Below are 14,378 nucleotides of genomic sequence, written 5' to 3' on the forward strand. Positions count from 1 at the left end.
TAATGTACAATCTACATCCCATTTTGAAAGAAATGTAGATATTTCTGCAAATTTTGTAAACGAGAAAAACTGAAATATCACATGGTCATAAGTATTCAGACCCTTTGCTCAGTATTGAGTAGAAGCGCCCTTTTGAGATAGTACAGCTATGAGTCTTCTTGGGAATGATGCAACAAGTTTTTCACACCTGGATTTGAGGATCCTCGGCCGTTCTTCCTTGCAGATCCTCTCCAGTTCCGTCAGGTTGGATGGTGAACGTTAGTATACGGCCATTTTCAAGTCTCTCCAGAGATGCTCAATTGGGTTTAGGTCAGGGCTCTGGCTGGGCCGGTCAAGAATGGTCACAGAGGCGTTTTGAAGCCACTGCTTTGTTATTTTAGCTGTGTGCTTGGGGACATTTTCTTGTTGGAAGGTGAACCTTCGGCCAAGTCTGAGGTCCAGAGCATTCTGGAAGAGGTTTTCTTCCAGGCTATCTCTGGACTTGGCCGCACTCATCCTTCCTTCAATTGCAACCAGTCGTCCTGTCCCTGCCCACATAGCGTGATGCTGCCACCACCATGGTTCACTGTTGGGATTTTATTGGGCAGGTGATGAGCATTGCCTGGTTTCCTCCACACATACCGCTTAGAATTATCACCAAAAAGTTCTATCTTCGTCTCATCAGACCAGAGAATCTTATTTCTCATAGTCTGGGAGTCCTTCATGTGTTTTTTTTAAAAAAAACTTTGTGGGCTTTCACGCTTTGCGGGGTGGGGGAGGGGCGGTTCAGACGGATGCCCCGACAGGACCACTAAACATAAGGCAAAAAAGCAGTGTGAAAGGGGCCTTATATAGACAGGTTTTCACCTTTCCAAATCAAGTCCTATCAGTTTAATTACACACAGCTGGACTCCAATGAAGGAGTAGAACCATCTCAAGGAGGATCGCAAAGAAATGGACAGCATGTGACTTACATATGAGTGTCTGAACAAAAGGTCTGAATACTTATGACCATGTGATATTTCAGTTTTTCTTGTTTAAAAAATTTACAAAAATTTCTACATTTCTGTTTTCCTTCTGTCAAGATGGGGGATGGGGCGCAGAGTGTACATTAATGAGAAAACAATGAACTTTTTTGAATTTACCAAATGACTGCAATGAAACAAAGAGTGAAAAATTTAAAGGGATCTAAATACTTTCCGTAACCACTGTATATAACCCATTGTGTCCTGATAGGATGTCCGGGGTCCAGCAATTTAATACTGATATTGGGGGGGGGGGGGATTCTTGACCGATTCTTCTACTGACGTCATTTCATCAGTGAATGTGCAGGAGACGAGTTTAATAATAGGAGAAAGGATAAAATATTTCTAGATTATGATTTTCTTCTAGGAGAGAAAATGTTCAGATTTATTTTCTTTTTAATCACAAGATGCTGAAATGTAACAAATCTCTCCTTGGTTGCTCATTTCTGTTGCTGACTCTTCCATCTTATAGAGGATTTATGGAAGGAAAGAGGCTGCAGAGCGGTATTCTGTAAGAATTGATTGCTCCTGCGCTGGCTCGCCTCCTCTTTTTGCAGCGCCCGGATCATCCAGCTCTGCAGCCCCTTTCCTTCCATGATCAGCTCCCTGCCTTGGGCAGTTAAGGCTGCTTTACATGGTACGACCGATTGTGCGATTTCACAATCGATCGTACCCGCCCCCGTCCTTTTTGCGTCACGGGCAAATCGCTGCCCGTGTCGCACAAAGTCAGTAACCCCCCGTCACACATACTTACCTCTCGTGCGACCTTGCTGTGGGCGGCGAACGTCCACTTCCTGGAGTGGGAGGGACGTTCGGCGTCACAGCGACGTCACACGGCCGCCGGCCAATGGAAGCGGAGGGGCGGAGATGAGCGGGACGTAAACATCCCGCCCACCTCCTTCCTTCACATAGCCGGCGGCGGCCGCGTGACGCAGGTGAGCTGCTGTTCATCGTTCCCGGGGTGTAACACGGAGCAGCGTGTGCTACCCCGGAAACGATGAACAACTAAATTAAACGATATTATGGAACCTAGCGAGCAGTACACGACTCACGATTTGTGAGCGATACTGCGTCGCTAGGAGGTGTCACACAGGCCGGCATCGCCAGCAATGCCGGATGTGCGTCACAAAAACCGTGACCCCGACTATCTATCGCACGATAGATTGTCTGGTGTAAAGCAGCCTTTAGAGCCTGCGGTCGGTGCAGCGGCTTCTGGAGGATTTTCCTGCGCTGTTTCCAGTGATGTACCTGCAAGCACAACTTGCTGCGGTAAGCGCTGTAGACAATATTTTGGTTGCCGTGCTCGGCCGATTCACACATGGAGCGCTGTCCTCTGTCCTTTTCTTTGTATAGAGTATTTAACACACACTTACTTTTATGCCATCATAAAGTATAATTCCTCTTATGTCGCCTTATATAAGGCAGCTATGGACACTGTGCTTATGGTATCAGGTATGACATTCAGGATATAATCAATATTAATAACTTATTTTCTATGTGATTTATGTTTAGAATTGTAGTAGAGTCGTCTGGGCTGCATAATGATACTGCAGTCAGGGGCCTGACCTTACCTGTGGAAACCAAGTTTTAATGTTATAATGTTTAAAATTTACGAAATCTGTTTTATTCATTTGACAGAAGATTTTGGCATTATACAGAATACATATGAAGAGCAAGTAATTATCACATATATACCCTCAGCCCTTCACATCCAAGATCCATCATCTAATGCTTCTAAACAATCTCCTGATTCAACGCAGAATGTTCATCAAAATAGAAGTGACATGTGGGCTGTTCAACAACAAAGAACTCACACTTGGGAGAAGCCGCATTCATGTTCAGAATGTGAGAGATGTTTTATTTGGAAATCACAGCTTGATGTGCATATAAAAATTCACACGGGAGAGAAGCCATTTTCATGTTCAGATTGTGAGAAATGTTTTATTAGGAGGTCACAGCTTGATGAGCATATAAGAACTCACACAGGGGAGAAGCCATTTTCATGTTCAGAATGTGGGAAATGTTTTATTCGGAGATCACACCTTGATCGGCATATAATAACTCACACGGGGGAGAAGCCATTTTCATGTTCAGAATGTGGGAAATGTTTTAGTTGGCAATCACAGCTTGATGTGCATATAAAAACTCACATGGGGGTGAAGCCATATTCTTGTTCAGATTGTGGGAAATGTTTTATTAGGAAATCACTGCTTGATAGGCATATAAAATCTCACACAGGGGAGAAGCCGTTTTCATGTTCAGAATGTGGGAAATGTTTTATTCGGAGATCACACCTTGATCGGCATATAATAACTCACACGAGGGAGAAGCAATTTTCATGTTCAGAATGTGGGAAATGTTTTAGTTTGCAATCACAGCTTGATGTGCATATAAAAACTCACATGGGGGTGAAGCCATATTCTTGTTCAGATTGTGGGAAATGTTTTAATAGGAAATCATTGCTTGATAGGCATATAAAATCTCACACAGGGGAGAAGCCATTTTCATGTTCAGAATGTGGGAAATGCTTTGTTCGGAAATCACACCTAGATCTGCATATAAAAACTCACACAGGGGAGAAGCCATTTTCATGTTCAGAATGTGGGAAATGTTTTATTCGGAAATCACAGCTAGATGTGCATCTAAGAACTCACACGGGGTAGAAGCCATATTCATGTCCAGATTGTGGAAAATGTCTTTTTCAGAAATCACAGCTAGATGTGCATATAAATACACATATGGAGGAGCAGCCATATTCATGTTCAGATTGTGGGCAATGTTATAATCAGAAAGCATATCTTCTTGCACATATAAGAAGTCACACAGGGGAGAAGCCATTTTCATGTTCAGATTGTGGGAAAAGCTTTGCTTACAAATCCGCTTTTGTTAGACACATGAGCATTCACACAAGATAGAAGACATTTTTATGTATAGAATGTGGGAAATGTAATAGTAGTGAATAAACTCTTACTGAACATCAAAGAACTCACACAGGAAGAAGCTGTATTCATGTCCAGAATGTGGGAAATGTTTTACTCAGAATTGAAATTTTGTCAGACATCAAAGAATTCATACAGTAGGGGAGAAGCCATTTCTATGTTCTGTATGTGGAAAGTGTTATCAGCAAAAGTAACAGCTGATTGCCCATCAAAAACTCACATAAAAAACATGTCCATAACTTAAATCTATTTAGACACAATAGTACTCGCACACAAGCAAGCAGACATTTCTTTAATGTATTTTAGTCAAATCTCCCCCGAAGGACGACATCTACAAGGAGACTGTATGTTCTGCCTGTGATTCCTCACACACTCCAAATACTGATAAGGAATGCTTATGGTGAGCCCCAATGGGGACAGTGGTGATACTGTCTGTAGAGCTGAAAAATTAATGGCGCTAATATAAGTGAGTAAAATAAATAAATTGAATTATATGCCTTAAGAATCCTGTTTCACTGCCAAATGCATTGCATATTCTTAATTTAAATTATTTATATTGAAATCTGGGATTTTACAACGCTATTGAGGCCTTTTGGCCCATTCATCGCTGCAGTCTTGTTGCAATTGTGTTGCAATTCCGCCACGTTGGAGGTCTTTGAACATGAACCGCCTTTTTAAGGTAAATGCATGCCACAGCATATCACTCAGATTAAGGTTAGGACTTTGACCAGGCCACTCCAAAGTCTTAATTTTGTTTTTCTTAAACCAGTCTGAGGTGGACTTGCTGGTGTGTTTTAGATCCATGTCCTGCTGTGCGCTTCAGCTTGAGGTCACAAACAATGGCCGCATATTTTCCTTCAGGATTTTTTTGGTAGACAGCAAAATTTATGGGTCCGTTTTCCACAGCAAATCCTCAGGTCCCGATGAAGCAAAACAACCCCAGACCATGACACTATCGGTTTATTTACATGTTGTCCTTTTGGTGGTCCGATATTTCATGAGAACCTGTGGAGTTGAGATTGATCTGGTCGGCATATTGTGTATAAATATAGGAGTTTGTGAAAATTTGTTAGCACAGTTTCTAATTTTTGAATATTATCATTAGGTTCGTGTACTAGGAATAGGACTTTGTGGTTGTGGTCTAAGGATGATATTACCACCGTCATCAGGATAAAAAGAAACTTGTAATAGAAAAGCTGAGAGAAGAAGAGTCCATCTCTCACATTAGAGTGGTCGCCCACTATCCTGATGTACCGCCCCGCGCTCGGCTGCAGCCGAGCCACTCGGATCCGGGCTCGTTTGTAGGTGGCTCGAGCGCCTCCAGACCGGGGTTCACTTCGCTCTGAAAGGGGCTACCGCTTTGAGGGGGTGTTAGGGTTATGGCCGAGGCCGTGGTTTGTTTGTTAGAGTTCGTGACGCCACCCACGGGTTGTGGTGAATGTGGACACCACCGCTGCTGTTTACTAGGCACCCGGGGAAGATGTTGCGCAACAAAGGTGTTAACCCCTCCATGGGCAGGGGTGGTGGTCCCAGGGCCCGTTGGGAATGGTTTGTGGGTGCTTGGTGGTGCAGGGCCATGCGCGGCCCGAGGGCACAGTTGTACTCACTATTACAGATGCACAAGAGTCACTGGTAAACCAGAAAGATGGTGGTCGGTGCCCACAGCCGGCTGCGTCTGGTCCCCCACCCGGGTTGGTGGTCTCCTGCACCTTCCCTGTAGTTGGACACCTGTGCTTCAGCTATGGGAGCCCCGCTCCCCGGCTTGTATGTGTCGGAAGAGCAGATGCTGGCCCGTGGGATCTCTAAGCCTGGGCGGTGGCGTTTATCCCTATTGGTGAGCTGTTGTCTTCAGTCGGGACTTGGGTGGGAAAGGACCTAAAGGTCAGACCTCAATCAGTTAATTAACTTAGTCCAGTATTTTCGGGACCAAGTTTCAGGGTCTAAGTACCCCCACTTGTGCTCCGGTTTCCAGTCGGTTCCCCGGTTCGGTACCGACGGGCCACTACCCTGTCCTGGTCCCTTATGGTTCCACCTGGCCGTCTTCCCGGCTCCTGCAGGCTGAGGCCACTGTATGCTTCCTAGCCAGAGGTGACTGGGCTCCAACCCAGGCACCTGGTGTAGACTGTGGCAGACCTGGGCACAGGTCTGCCTCTGCACTTGACCTTCACTCCTCGACTCCCTAACTCAATCTACTTGTGTTTTCCTGCCTCAGGGCCTGTGAACTCCTCGGTGGCTTGGCTACGCCCTCTGGTGTGCTCATCAAACCCTGAGGGAGGTGACTAGGGTTTTAAAGGTTGTCTCTTGTTACCCTTTTTAGGGTTACGGGTGTTGTGCAAGGGCCTACCTGTGACTACCTGGCTAGTCCAGGGCGTCGCACTCACTCAGTTACGTTTTTTCTATAAATGCTGAAGGATAATGCCTCTATAGATCCCCCTAATCCGTTTCTGCCAGTTTCATGCTGTTTTATGCCTTTCTGCTTCTCTTCCTGCCCCCGGCATCAGCTCTGCTGTCAGCCACCACCTCCATCTTCCAGATTCCTCCTATCTGAATATATTTCTCATCAGCCCTTGTGCTGGGTTGCAGACCAGCGGTGAGCACAGACCTGTAACTCTTCCTAAACCCTTCTCACTTTACCCCTAGTATCACTCACAGCATCAGCACAATCTTATATATGACACTGTTACAGGGAATAGAAGGAATGTACAAAGCAACAGCCCTGGCAATAAAGAATATCCCCTTCTCCTCACTGAGCAATGGATGGATAGGGACAGAGTTATGAGTGTATTCATAATTAGAGATGAGCGAACCTGTTCGGTAAAGGTTCACCTATTTCAAATTCGGTACAAGCCTTAGCTTGTTCAATCAGGCTCAGTAACCACAAGCACTTTCCCCAAAAGTCGGTAGCAGGCCCGGACTGCCCATAGGGCAATTCTGGCAAATGCCAGGTGGGCCGGTCCCTGTAGTGGGCCGGTCCCTGTAGTGGGCCGGTCCCTGTAGTGGGCCGGTCCCTGTAGTGGGCCGGTCCCTGTAGTGGGCCGGTCCCTGTAGTGGGTCGGTGTATCTGCAGTCACCGCCTTGCTCCTCAGCAGTGTGTGCATGCCGGGCACACTAGCTGTAGCAGGAGGCAGCGCGCTGTGCTGTGCCTGCCCTGCTGTGTGACAGTGTGCCCGGCATGCACACACTGCTGAGGAGCGCGGCGGTGGCGGCGACGGTGACCGCAGCTTCCTCCTTCCTATCAATGTATTTGCGTCTTTCAGACGTAAATACAATTTAACAGTGCGCCAGGACTGGGCCCCGCCCCAGATGTGCAGCAACGTGATGAGATCAGCACCTTGCTGATGTCATCACAGTGCTGCGGGCGCCACACAGGATGCATCAGGCAGCAGTAAGCACTCCATAGAGGAGCTGAAGATGGCAGGTTTAATTAATGGGGGATGAGTGGGGAAGGGCTGAGGACACATAACGGGGAACATTTGTAAAGGAACACAGCTTTGTGACAGGCAGAGGGGGAGTACTGTATTCCGAGGGAGGGGGGAGGGGGGGAGGCAGGAGTGTGTGGTGATGGGGTAGTGTAATTTGTGTGTGTAGGGGGTGGTGGGAGTGCATTGTATTATGTCTGGGGAGGGGGTAATGGATGGTACATTGTATTGTGTTTGTGGGGAGGGGGTAATGGGGGGGTGCATTTTGTGTGTGTGTGTGTGTGTGTGTGTGTGTGTGATGGGGGGTGTATTGTATTGTGTGTGTGGGGGGAGGGGTAATGGAGCGTGCATTGTATTTTGTGTGTGTGTGTAGGTAATGGAGGTGCATTGTATTTTGTGTGTGTGTGTGTGTGTGTGTGTGTGTGTGTGTGTATATGTGTGGGGAAGGGTAGTGGAGGTGCATTGTATTGTGTGTGGGGAGGGGCGCGGAGTTATTAATCGAGGACTAATTAGTGTGAGATCAGTGATATTAGTACTGGACCTGACCGCACAGGTACAATACCCTGTAGTGACTGCAGCGCTTGAAAAGTGATTAGGGCACAGGTATGTGGCGGAACAATCCACAAATCAGGGAAGCAAAGAGCATAAAATACATCAAGGTCTGCTACACACTGCAAAAATGTGTCACATAGTGCCCTACAGTACTCATATAGTGCCATACAGTACTCACATAATGCCATACAGTGTCACATAATGCCATACAGTACTCACAGTGTCATGCAGTGTCACATAGCGCCATACAGTGTGACAGTGATACAGTGTCACATGCCATACAGTGTTACATAGCACCATACAGTGTGACAGAGTGATACAGTGTCAAATAGTGGCATACAGTGCTCACATAATGCTATACAGTACTCACCTATACTGCACAAGCTGCCCTTCCGTGCAGTATTCCGCCTCCCTCTTGGTCCCTAACTAAATGGTGTTGCCTCCAACAGCAAATCAAATCCTAGCTACACCCTGCACCACACCCACCAGACACACCAGTGGACGGCTTGAGTGGAATAGAGTCGCCCACTTTGGGGGTCAGGGATGGGAAGTGAGGAGTGTAGTGAGTCGAGTCTGAGAGCTGAAGGAGAGAGGTTGAGAATTAGCCCTCAAGGTGTGAGGAGCTCAGAGGAAGTCGGGCGCGGTGACTCCTGAAGGAACTGTCTAGGTTGCAGATGGTGGTCTGGGACTAGAGGAGTCGAACCCCCGGTCGCAGGGGATTGTGGCGAGGTGATTGGACCTGTCGAGGAGGACAGCTGGCAACCTAGCACTATCACCGGTCCGGGACCAAAGGCACGGCTGGGTACACGGACCCTAGGTCGGGGAGTAGCTTCAGGCAACCCAACAATTCACCTGAGGAGAACAGAGCCTTTATAATCTGTTCCCACCCGCTGCAGAATCAGGGCATTAGCGCAACGAGGGGGATAGGACTTTCCAATCCAAAATGGTGCAGAAAATCCCAAGCGTGAGCCCTGAGAGCAAGCTCCCATACTTAGCCATAGTAGAGAGCAGGGCCCAGCGAGTTCCATACTAAGGGCCACCAAGTTGAAGTCAAACTAAGTGTCAGGAGACAGGTCACGGATCACCACGCAACACTATTGGGGACGGGACCCGGACGAGCTCCACTCAGCGGCAGCGGTACCCAGAGACATGGTTTACCTGGTTGTTACTGTCTGCTTATGAACTGAGTTCGAGAGTGACCCCTGCATCCCACGGCACCCCTCACCGAGTCCCGGGGCATCCCTCTACCCGTGGAGGGTTACGACACCTTGCTGCCCCACTTCACCCCAGGTACTCCCAGCGGCAGTACTCCCCAAATTACCGTACACCACGGGTGGCATCACGAACTACATATCAACTCCCCTGTACATTCCCCCTTTCATTTGAGTGGCCGCACGACCACCGGGCCACAGTGAACCCGGATCCGAGAAGCTCGGCTGCTTCCACGGGGGCGGCACAATGGCACACCAAACAAGGTTAGACAGAAACACTACTGTGATTGGCTGCCTAAATCACATGTCTATATAAATTGTGGACGTCATGCGTCGGCGCAATTTTGTGAATGTGAAACGTTAGGGAAGGTGCTGCCACCGGTGCTGCTAGACAGTTGGCTTAGCTAGGGGTTTAATGCTAAGTAGTTGAGATAGACAGGAGGGGGATAGTGTAGAATAAGGACATGTAGTGTAGGTAAAGGTGTGTGTGTGCCACAAGTCCAAGAACAGAAAATTTTGCTGCACACGCCTTGGTTTTTTCTCTTTTAAAGATATTTTTTTTTCAGATTCAATGCAGGTGCACAAATATATCCGTGGATAGGGTGTAAATTATTTACAGAAGATAATGCGACAAATTAAATATGCGACCAATTTGACGTTTCGACCACAATATCAGGTTTTATTCATAGAGTTGCTGTGTGGGATGGAGATTCAGTGGACTGTGAAATCCCTGAGGCGGTGGCACATAGTCCACCCATGGGTTGATGCTTTGAATGGAGATGAAGCGCTCCCACGCCTTCTCTTGTGTCTGCTGCAGAAGCGCTAAGACCTGATATTATGGTCAAAACGTCAAATTGGTTGCATATTTAATTTGTCGCATTATCGTAAGTAATTTTCACCCTATCCACGGATTTATTTGTGCACCTGCAATGAATCTGAAAAATAAAAAATATCTTTAAAAGAGCAAAAACCAAGGAGTGTGCAGCAAAATCTTTTGTTCTTGGATACATCAGGGGTTCCAAAGAACCTTCTTTCCGCTTGCACCCCGATTTAGAACTGTGTGCATGTCATACTACTCCATTGTGTTCTACAAATCGGCACATTTCATGATAGAAATAGGGAATGGTACTTGTAATGCCTGCTAAAGAGTTTATTTATTATTTATTATTTAAGCGCACTTTATTCCATGGCGCTTTACATGTGAAAGGGGTATACAAAATAGGGACAAGTACAATAAACAATACAAGGCACATACAGGTACAGGAGGACAGAGGTCCCTGCCCGCGTTGGCTCACAGTCTACGAGGGATGGGTGAGGATACAGTAGGTGAGGGTAGAGTTGCCAGTGAAGCACCTAATTAGGTATTGCTACGTGTTACTGCCTGCTCAAAAGTTTACAAAACCATTTATAGGTATTGCTAGTTAGCAGTGCCTGGCCTAAAAAGTTGCTAGAGCAGTATATAAAAAGTGATTCTTGCCAGTTTTAATTGCCTGCTCAAAATTATGCAACCACACTTATAGGTATGGCTAGTTAGCAGTGCCCAGCCTGCTGTAAATTTTCTAGGCAACTAGCTAAAAGGTTGTCCTTGGCAATTTTAATTGCCTGCTCAAACTTTCCCAGTGAAACACATTTAGGCCTGCAACACACATCCGTGCCGCCAGTATGTGTTTGGTACATTTTTACACGTACCGGCGGCACGAGCACACGTGCATCATTGTTACCCTATGTAAAGCCACACGGAACGTGTGTCCGTGTGGTTTGTACGTGTGCTTGTTTTTTATCACAGCTGAAATGTCCGCGTTTCAACGGCATCACGCAGACACGTATCCGCTAAAGTCAATGGGTCCGTGTCTGCACGTACGTGACACGGACCCATGTACATGTGCGGTTTTTGTTTTTTTTAATGGTGAAACAGCTCAAGACACACGGACTGCACACGGACATGACACGTACGTATCTCACGCATACACGGACATTAAAACCGCACGCACGGCAAGCGTAGGCCATCACACTGATGTCACACGTACCGGAGCAACGGACATCCAAAACAGAACACGGACCCGAAAAACGGACCGCGAGACACGCAAGTGTTTTTTGCGGACATGTGTTTCAGGCCTTATAGGTATTTTTAAGCCAGCATGGGGTGGGGGAGGGAGAACGCACATGCCAGCTTGGGGTGGTGGAGGGGGAACGCACATGCCAGCATGGGGTGGGGGAGGGGGAACGCACATGCCAGCATGGGGTGGGGGAGGGGGAACGCACATGCCAGCTTGGGGTGGGGGAGGGGGAACGCACATGCCAGCATGGGGTGGGGGAGGGGGAACGCACATGCCAGCATGGGGTGGGGGAACGCACATGCCAGCATGGGGTGGGGGAGGGGGAACGCACATGCCAGCATGGGGTGGGGGAGGGGGAACGCACATGCCAGCTTGGGGTGGTGGAGGGGGAACGCACATGCCAGCATGGGGTGGGGGAGGGGGAACGCACATGCCAGCATGGGGTGGGGGAGGGGGAATGCACATGCCAGCTTGGGGTGGTGGAGGGGGAACGCACATGCCAGCATGGGGTGGGGGAGGGGGAACGCACATGCCGATGTGAAGCCCCACGGGTGTTGTGTCGGTGTCGGTGCGTTACCTTCAGGGACTCCACGTTGCTGGATCTCCGTCACTGGTAGGAAATCTTCTGTTTTTGATCGTGACGCCACTCTCAGTATTGCGGCCAGTAGGGACCGCCACTGCAGGTTGAGGGTCGCCTGGGGCTGATGGTGTGTGCAGTTAGATGTAGTAGCCTCCTGAGAGTGAGGCAAGCCCCAGGGCCCTGTGTAGGTTTGTAGTACCACAAGTCGCAGAATGACCACACAGGCAGGATGTCTTTCAGGGTTTTTACTCACATTAGATGGCAGGGTGAGTAGCCCGGGCGTAGCTGAGATGAACCAGATGGGAACCAGGTGTCCTTCAGGCTGACTTTATGAGGGTGACTACTGACTCGCCTTCCTTAGCCCTTGGTGGTTTGGGGTGACCCCGACTTTGAGTCCCTATGGGGGTCACCCAGGGAAGATGCTGAAGCCTCTCTCCCCTTCGTTTGCCGTGTGCTTGTTCCCCGGACCAGGCCACTCCAGCCTCTTGCCTCCTATGACCTATGGGCCCTAACTTGTGGTTACGTGGCTGCGGCTTTTGGTTGTTGTGGTGTGGGCTGTAAGAGCCCCACACCGGCAGGTTTAGCAGGGAAAGGTGAATCTATCCTCGCTTCGGGATCTGCCGCCCGGTTGGGCCTGGTGCTCTCTAGAAGTCTCCTTACTTCCCACTCCGTGCACTCTCTAGCTGAAGCTGGCTTTCAGGCAGCACTCCTAGTTGACCGTTCTCCCCCGTCTGTAGTCACTGCGCGGGCGCTGTTAGACAGCATCAGCCCCACAGGTCTGCTCCTCACTGAGCCCTCTGGAGTTCTGCTCTAACCGACTCACTGGTGGGTTTTTCCATCTCTGCTCTTTCTGCTGACATCTCCTCAGTCCGAGCTCCAAGCTCTAACTAACTCCTCCTATCTCTCTTTTCTTCCCCACTTGTGTCTGCCTACGCCACCTAGCAACCAGACTCTCTTACCACACCCCTTGAGAGGAGATGGAAGCTCTCACCCCCTCCACTATTCCAGTGAAGGCGTAGGCTCTGCCCCCTCCTGGGTTCCCCAGGGGTCCTCTCTTAGGTACATGTGTGAGGCCTGATCACTATGCGCCTGTGTTCCACACCCCTGTCAGCCTTCTGGATTACCTGTATTGTACTGTCCCCAACATGGGTGCAGTACTCAGTGGTGCCTGACCAGGTCAGGGGCGCCACATTCCCCCTTAGTTATCACCAGCACGTCCTCGGGCTGCAAGACAACATTTTAAAATGCATAAAACATTAAAACATGTAAAACATTTAAAAGCACCAGGTATCAGACATCACCTCCCTCCACCCACAAGTCCGTTAACCCACCCAAAACCCTCTCACGTTGGCCGCAACTTCAGCCACTTCTGGCAGGATGTATAGGCGGCTTTCATGGGCTGGTGGTTTCAGGGTATACCTGGCCTGGTGGATCCGCGCCGTCAGCCTCTTCTGGCAGGATGCAGAGGCGGCCTCCACAGTTGGTGCTGACCAGGTACCCTCTTTGTGGTGGTGAGCCAAGGCCCCATAAACAGGCGTGCTCTCTGGTCGCAGGTGAGCCAAGGCCCTTTTCTACGGACGGGCCCCCCTGGTTGCAGACGAGCCAAGCCCCTAAACAGGCTGGCCCTGGTGGTGGTGCCACTGGTGTAACTATTTACACTGCGAGAGTTTGTGGCTATAGCAAGTTCATAGCCTTAAGTTTGTTTCTCACAATAGTTTTTGTGGGCGCATTTCTTAAACGTTGCAAAACAAAACTTTTCAAAACTGATCAAAACAGTAACTTCTCTTCTTACTTTCCTTTACTTTACTCCTCTTTTTCACTAGGGCGAGGGCACGTTGGGCACTGGCACCTGTGACTTTCCTGCTCTTTGTCTCTTTCTTCATCTGTGGTTGCCTCATCTATAGGTTCTGTGTCTTTCCTTTCTTGGTCTGCATCTGATTCCTTTTCTGTATCTGTTTCTTTATCTCTGTCTTGTCTTTCTTGTCTTTCTTGTCTTTCTTGTCTTTCTTGTCTTTCTTGTCTTTCTTGTCTTGGACATGGTGCTACATCGAGCGCATACAATCCCCTTTCACCTTCATGCAGAGTGAACTGTACTGCTTCTCCAATTTTCAAATTTCTGCCTGAATGTCCTCTGGGCAGGTGGGCTTGAACATCTCTCCTGTTAACAAATATGCCCTCTTTTATTCCTTTCGCTACAATGAAGCCGTATCCGCTTTTCAGGTTGAAGTCCTCTACTATTCCTCTGTAAAGGGGTCCTCTAGCCTGGGCTTTGGACCTTCTTAGGCACCTTTTCTCCTCCAGATCTCTGGCTGTAACCTCTTTCTGTTCTGGGGACTGTGGTGTCGGAGGACGCTTCGATCTGCTGCGCCGTGTCTTGCGGGCTGGGTTCATGCCTGCAGGCTCCCAGGTGAGGTCTTTGGGCTGATCTTCGTCTGCTGACGGTGTCAAGTCTTCCTCCTCCCAGCGGGAATAGGGCAGCATCTCCGGCTCTGGGTAGGGGTCTGCTGCGGCTGGCGTCGGAGTTAGCCCTTCTGCTTCCTGGCCTCCTCTCCCCCTTAGTTCTTCCTGGCACTCCTCTGGTGGCAGGACTGGGGATGGACTTTCTTCTGCTGGCCC

General features: G+C 48.7%; 1 protein-coding gene and 1 pseudogene across 1 annotated transcript in view; both read left to right on the forward strand.

The window, feature by feature from the left end:
• LOC142303529 (uncharacterized) overlaps nucleotides 1–4,425 on the forward strand; it is a 54,864-nt pseudogene extending 50,439 nt beyond the window's left edge.
• The window catches only part of LOC142258625 (uncharacterized), a 193,017-nt gene that overhangs the window by 74,769 nt on the left and 103,870 nt on the right, over nucleotides 1–14,378 (forward strand). The gene's annotated exons all lie outside the window — the stretch shown is intronic.

Source organism: Anomaloglossus baeobatrachus, chromosome 1, assembly GCF_048569485.1.
Source record: "Anomaloglossus baeobatrachus isolate aAnoBae1 chromosome 1, aAnoBae1.hap1, whole genome shotgun sequence".
NCBI lineage: Eukaryota > Metazoa > Chordata > Amphibia > Anura > Aromobatidae > Anomaloglossus > Anomaloglossus baeobatrachus.